The sequence below is a fragment of the Micrasema longulum genome, unplaced genomic scaffold, assembly GCF_059751315.1.
Source record: "Micrasema longulum isolate JH-2025_06_02 unplaced genomic scaffold, ASM5975131v1 h1tg002613l, whole genome shotgun sequence".
NCBI classification, from domain to species: domain Eukaryota; kingdom Metazoa; phylum Arthropoda; class Insecta; order Trichoptera; family Brachycentridae; genus Micrasema; species Micrasema longulum.
Window position 1 is genome coordinate 1 of NW_028279748.1, and position 9,017 is coordinate 9,017.

The 9,017-nt window shown below is 32.5% G+C and overlaps 1 long non-coding RNA gene across 1 annotated transcript; it reads left to right on the forward strand.

The window, feature by feature from the left end:
* Window positions 1-540: 540 nt before the first annotated feature.
* On the forward strand, window positions 541-3,402 carry LOC148271869 (uncharacterized). The gene is made up of 2 exons (XR_015825000.1): window positions 541-1,395; window positions 2,289-3,402. It is a non-coding gene; the product is annotated as an uncharacterized LOC148271869 (long non-coding RNA).
* The last annotated feature ends 5,615 nt before the right edge of the window (window positions 3,403-9,017 follow it).

A 9,017-nucleotide genomic window follows, 5' to 3' on the forward strand; every position in this document is an offset into this window, starting at 1 on the left:
ATATTCAACGAGTTATAAATAACTCACTTTTGGAAACACAACCCAATTTTAATATGCATAAAAGTTTTAATATGCTTCTGTGATTTAACATTATTATAATTTACTTATTGTTTTGACGTACTATACAATCTTTGTCTAAAATAATCAGTGTGCAGCTTCTGCGAAATGATTAGATTGTTTGTAACGTTATTTGTTTTAACCAACCGCTTCGTAGTACACTTTTCAGTTAATTTAGCAGATTTCTCATTACTCTGTGTCCGGTTTTGACCACCCCTCCCCTATATCCTGCCATTGTGATTATCGGACCGGACCAAAAAGTCATGCTGGTATGTATTAAAGAGACATTATTTTCTAATTTAAAGTTATTTCAGTAAAACTTTTATCTGCTCATAACAGCTTATCTGTTTGAATCTGCAAATATGCGGGCTGAAAAATTGTCTAATGTGGGAGCGGTATTTAATATATTATCGCAGTGAAGAAAGAGTCAATTTATTTATAGCAATAAAAGGCCTAATTACCAAAGAGAGTAATTTGTTGATTATCCGTGTTGCCTTGTATATAACTAGCGGACCCGACAGACGTTGCCCTGCCTGAACGTTGGCTTACCTGCTATTAGCTTGGAAAAATACTTTTCATTGTTTATGATTAAAACCCAAAACTTAAAATTATTAATACTCAAATATTGAAATTAAGTAGATACCTAGGTACTTTTTTATGGTTGAGTTCCAAAAGATAAAATAAACATTTTTTAAACACAGAATTATTTTTGCAAATGTCAAACTCTGATATTCTAACAACAGGGGCGCCTTTTATTTAGGATTGCGATTTTCAAAAATGTATTGAATATCAGTAAATATTATTTTATTACCAAAAATCCAGTGAAAAGAAAGAAATGGGGAGGAAATATAACGAATTTCAGGAAAGTATCTGATTAAGATCCATAAAAAACGAATGATGTTTGTCAACATTCAAATTCAAACTTAAAAAATATAATAAAATCTTCCCAATTCTTCAGTATACGCATTATCATCAAATGTAACCCTGGCAGGTCGATGAAAAAAACATTTATGCTCCTAACATATTTTTTACGGATAAGATTGAAGATTTTAATATCTACGAGCACGCGCATCGCAAAGATCTACATTTCATTGAAAACCACACGTAAATCGGTTAAGCCGTTTAGGAGGAGTTCAGTGGCATCACATGTCCAGAAGAATTATATATATAAAGATTAGCACACGGTGATGATAAAAGCAGGTACCACAAAGACGTACAAGGCAACACATGTTATTTCTGGAAGAAAACTTCCGAACAACGTCAATTAAAATGACGTTATTCATAGGTTGGTTATTATTGCTAATAAATTGGGGAATATCGTTGAAATTTTTAACACGAGTAATTCACAAATCAAAAAATGTCTAGAATCTTACTTTTTACTTTTGATTTACGTTCATTATATTTAGTTTGCTCTTCATATTTAAGTGTATTTTGTATATTATCTTTTTTTTTGTTTTACATTTTAATTTTGTTCTCCAATTGTTTTTGGTTTACATAATGTATAATTTTTAATGTAATTTGTTTTATTTTAATTTTATCATTACGTGTACCATATTTTATTTTGTATTACTGTGTACTTACTCTTTCTTCTTCCTTCGTCTCTTCCTACATTTTTCCCATTCCACTTCTTTTCTCTTCTTGCGAACTGTAGGTTTTGTTTTTATATTTTATTTCCTATGTGAAACTCGTAATTGTTCTTGTTGTTTGTTGTTTTTCATTATGTATTTATTATTAATATGACTGTGCTGGTTAAAGAAAAAGCCGGTTAACGGTTTATATTTAAAAAAATTAAAATGGTTTGTTCGATTTGGATTGGATTGATTTGGAAATTTCCTTGTTAGTTTTTAAGTTTACTTTTTATCATGAACACTCGACTGACTTACTGCTCTGTTCAATGTATATTTTTTTATTTAAATCATTGTCACAAACTCTTAAATTATTTCAAACCTAACATTCATAAATAGGGTTTAAAATCCTAACCGTCTACGCGCTCTGTAGCTGATTTGTAAAAGATTTTGAAGAAATAATTTTAAAAAACAAATTATTATTTTTAATAATGTAAATGGGCTTAGCTTCTTACCGTTCATGCGCTCTGTAGCTGCAAAATATGATGTAATCTAGCTAACAGTTATCTCTTATTGAATCAAATTACAATTAGAAACTAAGAACTAGAATCCCAACCGTCCATGAGCTATGTTGCTACAAGACGTGTTGGGATATTTATTGTACAGCGCCATTGAGGCGATTTTCACAAAAATGGCGCTTTATAAATTATCCACAATAAAAAAAATAAAAATATTCAAGAGTAAAGTTGTGCAGTGACTTATACATAAGCCAACAGACTTAGTATTCCACTCTGTAAAAAACATGGGAGTCCCGAAGTAGTGGAGTGATATATACTTTGTAATATACCTATATATATTATGATGCATCGATAGAATCATACATTGTAATACATGGTAATAATACAAGATCAACCAACAATTCTCAGAGGCACAAAATTACATATTTTTTTCAATTTTATACTGAAATGTAATACAATGAAGGCTAATTGCCTTTTAATATTCAGTTAGTCGTTAAACATTAACATTTAATTGTTGAATTTTTGTTTGATAGAAACATTTGAAACAAAAACACCATAATAACATTTTATTGCTGCAAATAGCGGTTTTGGTAATAATTTCATTTTCTTGACTTGCCTTAATCAACACATCACAACGGTAATTGGATCAAGATCTCCTGCATTTGGAAATAATTTAATTCCTAAAGATAAGAAACAGAGCTATGCAAATATAATGAAATGGTAATGGGATTTTAAAATAGCGGTACCCAAATTCAGGGCTTATATTATATGCTCAAACTCGTTTCACAATAATTCACGTGTATTTGGAGCATTACAAAAACGTTATTTTCTCATTGATATAAATATATACACTAGACGCGGCACTAGGGGCCCGTCTTTTGTTCCATTCAACTGAGGTTCCGGAACTTATTTGTATTAAATGGGAAATAGTATTTTACGCGCAGCGGTCAGTAAATGCGAAGCAACGTAAAAGGGCGCGACATGGAGCTTCAGTAAACTGGCATATACATACTTTTTTACTCTACAAAGCGTTTTTCACGGCTATGTTGATGCTGCATGACGCTGCAACGCTCATTTTTAAAACATAATTTGACACTATCTGATGTTAGAGAAGAAAGAGGAATTAAACGCAGTTATGCAGAAAGCAGCCAGTCCACAATTTTGGATAAATGGTATCGGGTGCAGTAAGGTTAATTTTATGTTCTGCTAAAAACAGCCGGACCGTTTTCATACAAAAAACTGTAATAATCACCTTTTGAAAACGATTTAGGAATCAGAAAAAAAAAATCTCCATTATACATTAATACAACGTAATATTAAGACAGTTAAATACAAAAATAAAATCATCGATGGAATGTTGACACATCCTGTAGAGTTAAAATATTAATTTGTTTTTTTTTGCTGTCACGTATTATTTTTTCTCGGAATAGTACTATCTGCTACCTCTTATCATTCACACATTCAACCTCTTCGTATATCATCAATTGAAGCTCACTAAGTTAACCGGAACCGTTTTATAGACCTAGGGTTTTTCTGTTGATTTTGCTCATAACTCGTATTTTAGAGGTTTTTTTTTTTAATTCTTAAAATTTTAATAAAATAAACAAGATTTTAACTTAATAAAACATGAATACTTTCATTGTCAATTTTATCACGGGTTCGGTGTTATGTATAATAATAAATTTGGCTGAATTATATAGCGCCATTTTTGTGAAAAATCACCTTAAGGGTGCTTTACAATTGTATATGTAAACTTACATTCTAACTAAGCTAAAGTGACATTTTATATTTTCAACTGGTTCCAAGCAGAGGGGCCGGCAACGGCAAAAGCACGATCTCCGAATCTATAGTCGTTAAAATATAGCTTGATTAGAATGATATTTGTCAGAAAAGGTGACGACATAACTTTGTAGTGACGTCTAAAGAGTTATATATATGGGGACACGAAAAATCATTCGTATCTGGCGTGTTAATTTATTTTTTTAATACAATGCTTGACACATAAATCAACATTAATATATAAAATCAGCTTCAAAACTAAAATAAAAATAAAATAAACCTAATTATTAACGACGTTCTTACAAGGTTACATCATTTTGCAAAAACGTTAGAGGTGGGACAAATTGATCTATGTAAATTGATCGAATAAAAAATAATTCATTTGATGTTGTTCATGAAAAAAGTATAAATGTCTTATTTTTAGGTGATTAATTGTGTTAAACACACTATAATAGGCTTGTTTTTGCGAGTATCATGATTGCATGAAAAAACTAATAAAATCGATTTGATCAGCGATCAGTAATTTCCCACCACTAATGACATTACTTTGACAGCTGTCATTCTAATCAAGATATTTTAAGGACTATGGTGTTTGGGGAGCGCCGAATTTCGACAAGTTTTCCGCTGCCTGAATAAAATGCTGATCTTAGAGTAGATTTTCTTTGACATGTATTTTCCCTAATGCAAAGGTCCGATATAGATCTTGGAGCTATTTCATGAAGGGAGTTGAATACTGTCCAGCAAAGCTTGTATTTTATTCTCTCTGGGCTTTTTCACTAGTGAAAATCTCGAAGATGTTGTGAGATGTGAGAATATTTTTTTACTCCCGTAATAAGTCTTGCTGCTGCATTGAAAACAGATTGAAGTTTATGGAATATACGCAGATTGAGATTTGCGTATATTCCATTACAGTAATCTAGACGCGAAACGACATAAGCATTCACAGGAGCTTTAGTTGCGTCTATAGGAATATTTCTCCGTACGGATTTGATATGTCGGAGATGGAAGAAATCAGCACTTACTGTTTTATTGCCATGAGAATGAAGAGAAAGATTGGAATCTAAATGAACACCCAGTGGTTTAACATTTATACTAGGGGTAAGATCACAACCTGTGATTGAAATTGGAGATCGGTCTAAAAGGTGTTGTCGCTTTTTTGTCGCTGTCAACAGAAGCTCAGTTTTAGATGGATTGAGTTTTTGAGTCTGTTTGATGACATCCAGTTATTGATGGTTTGGGTGCATCGAGACACGCGATATTTTAAATTGTTTATATCAAAAGGAGAGAAGTAAAAATATATTTGTTGATCATCCGCATAACAGTGTATAAATGGGCAATGCCTGTTTTTGTCATGTCCATACTTACTATATATGCGTCTACATAATATGTATATTGAAATATTTACAATACAGATTCTTATAAAACATTTTTTAAAATTAATTATGAAGATTTAATTTATTATTCCCTTTTCGTAACTAATGGCACACAGAACACTGCATTGGTACACTAATCGAAGCGTATCTTAATAAAAGAAATTGCTTACGGAAAGGTTGGCTTGATGTCTTGCGCTACAGGTGTACAGAGACCATGAAATATTCTAGTGTAAAACACACACTTTTAAATCAATATTTCATGTCGACTATGTCGGAAACGAACCCGAGGCCTCCTGCATAGTAGGCTAACGCGTTGATCATTTAAAGACGAGGCGTACTTTTTAGTAAATTAATTAATTAAATTAGTGTTGTTACAAAACCCATTTGTACATTGCGGTAATTAGAATAAACTTCAGATGTAAACTATTTAAAAATAGTTATTTTAACTCTACTAATGAGTTTGTACTTCATCAATGAATCTCTTCTATACGGGGTTAGTTGATATATTTTCCACAAAGTTGATTGAGTCTCATATGTATTATGTGGTGCGTACGTACCCCAGCTGCAAGCTGTCAGGCCTCGGGTCGAGTTACTCGCATCCTCTACAGATGTGGTCAATGTGTGTGCTGACTATGCGACTATGCCTGGAAGTTACTACCAATATTCCAGGATCGGATTGTGCCAACAGCAAGTTATCCAAAACGAAAAACATTTTCAGAAGGAATTCTTATAACTGAATTTAATCTAAAGAAAGAGACTATTTATTACTTTCGCCTCGGTGGCTTCTCGTCGGCGTCGGTTCATATTCAAAAAGAGGAAATACGTAATATTATTATGTACGAGTATGTCAGCTTTGTGTTGTTGGTTTTGTGGTTGGCGCGATTTCCTACCATGTTTAAGATTCCGAATAATATAAGTTTCCGATTCCTGAAAAGGTCCGCAGTAAATATATTTTTATTCTAATTTAATTATACGTGTGTTGGAAATGTTAAATACATTAAAAATATATATGAATAACAATTTAATCTAAATCATTTGAATAAATCCGTAGCATGTGACAACAAAATAAATTGTTTTAATTAAATTACAAATTTAAAAGCTTCAATTAAATTAATTTAACAATAGAATCACCATGTAAAGCGCCCTTGAGGTATTTTATAACGAAAATGGCGCTATATAAGTTATCCATAATAATAATAATACACAAGTTTGCGGATTATTTAACACGTTACTACCTCTCTCAGTGTGCAAAAGTTAAGAGAGAGAGTTTTTTTCTCATTTTTTTCTTATATTTTCTATTTTACATTTTTATTTTACAGGTTTAGCAAAAATACCTACATGTATCAATTGAGTCATTTTATCTGAGAGGGAAATTTATTTAAATGCTTTTTTAGTTTTCCTTTAAATGATTCATTTTTTTAAATATTTAATAATAATATTTTTTTCCATGTACGGAATAGTGGTTTTGAGCAGTACTTCTATTACGTCCATGTAAATAAAAATATATTTGGATATCTCGAAATTCTGGAGCTTTATGTAATATTGATTTTATCTTTAGTGATTTGTAGTATTGAGGTTTTTTAATAACTTATTTAACAATTTTTTTATCCAATATTTAATTTTCTTTATTTGTATTTTATTTCAATTGTGCCTGTATATATTATAAATATTTGTATTTGCCATTTTGCTCTATAGCATTCTCTCCAACCTACATTTGATGCCATATTTTAAGAAAGATTGAACCTACAAAAGTGTGTTTTCAAAGATGTCTTTTCACTGCAACATTTCCCTATCCCTTTAAGACAATAATAAATAGGTGACTATTAAAATGGTTATTTCCTCGGTATCCCAAAACTTGTACCTCATTAATAAATTAGGTTTATATTATTATGATTATTATTATTATGGATAACTAACATAGCCAGATTTTCGTAAAGGGCGCTTTAAAAAGTGATTCTGTAAATAAATAAATTTAATTTTTACTTTTTAAATTTCTTATTTGAGTAATTTGTTATCACTTGCTACTGATTTATTTAACGATTAAATAACTGGACCATTGACCTAGTAAAAAATATAGATACCAGTCCTCGTATTGACAATATTAAATTGACAAAAAAGTCCTCAATCCTGATCTGCTTTATTTACAATAGTGTTTTTTTGTAAATGTCAACATTTCTCAAAACATGTGTAGTCCTATAATCCCGTTTACAGTTCACACATTTATCTTGTTCGGCGGCTCTCGGCTCTCTTTAGTAGATAACATTGTGCGTAGTCTCAAGTCCCTTGGGACGAAGAGGAGCGAGAGGGAAGGACCACAGGGCTTGGTAGGTAGAGCTTAGATTACAATGAGACGGTAGGAGATTTATCTGTGCTTGTAGACATAGTCAATTTCCTATTGTAAATTTAAAATGGTTCCAGCGGATGTATAATACAGTTAGGTGTCTGAAATAGAAGCGGAACCTCGAACAAATGTTTTTGACTTGATGAGAAATATCCTAAATCAGGTAATCAGTTTAAAAAAAAAAGATGTGGAAGAATTTGTGTATCTGTGAAGTATGTTTAGTAGGGATGGAAAGGGTAAACGGTGCACTGAAATATACTTTGGCAAACAAATGTTTATCGCAGGAAGCTAAACTAGCAGTTCACAATGGAGTTCTAGTGCTAACTCTAATGTATGGGAGCAAAGTATGGAATTGGAAAAAAGATGATGAAAGTAGGCTAAATGCTGTCAAAATGCGATACCTCGGGAGAATGTGTGGTAAAACGATATGTGATAGGTGCACAAATGTCGAAATCCGTGAACAGTGTAAGGCGGAGATTGTGTGAGATTGAGAATGCACGCATTATTGACAGAATCAAGAAAGGGGTGCTGCGTTGGTTTGAATATGTAGAGCGAATGGACGGTGAAAGAACGGCTAAAAGGATCTACGATGCAGATGTTGATGGACGCATAAAATAAGAGAGACCGAGAAACATGGCGCGATCAAGTCCATCAAATACTTAAAGATGGGCATGGCAAAAGTAGGAATAATCGGCGTGCGTGCATGAAAAGATGTATGAATGTAGAGGAAGCGAGGTATGTATGCAAAGATAGACTGATATGGCGTTCTATCCTCTGCCTACCCCTACCGAGAAACGGGTTTGTTTGTTTGAGAGAAATCCTGGAAAATGTAATCCAGTGGCGATAAGTACGCCTCGTAGTGAAGTGGTTGGTGCCTTCGCCTACCATGCGTCACGTCCCAGGTATTCCTGGCAGGATGGACGTGCAATATTGGTTTTAAATGTGGTTCTTTCCTCAACTATATCATTGTTCCTATACTGGCGCTTGAAGCTTAAGACAGATGACCGTACCTTCACGGAACAGATGATCGAGACGCGCTTCAATTTAGTGTTCAAATTTAGTGCCCTGGGTTCGGATAGAAAAATAATGTTGATGATTAATACGTGAAAATTTCGTAACAAACAATATTTTGTAGATTTTTGCATCAAATCATATTGCACTAAAGTTTTTTTTCTAGTCTCTCTTAATCCAGTACCCATGTATCATTGTCATTATTAAATATATGTACTCGTATATCCCCAATCCACTTCCTATGGATATATAAGCGACGTAGCGATCCTACCTGTGTCGTAATAAACTGAAAATGGATGGATGGTTTATATAAGTTGAATATTAGTGACTAACCAAAATTTTGGTAATGGTTTCAGCCAGTTTCGGCCAAAAT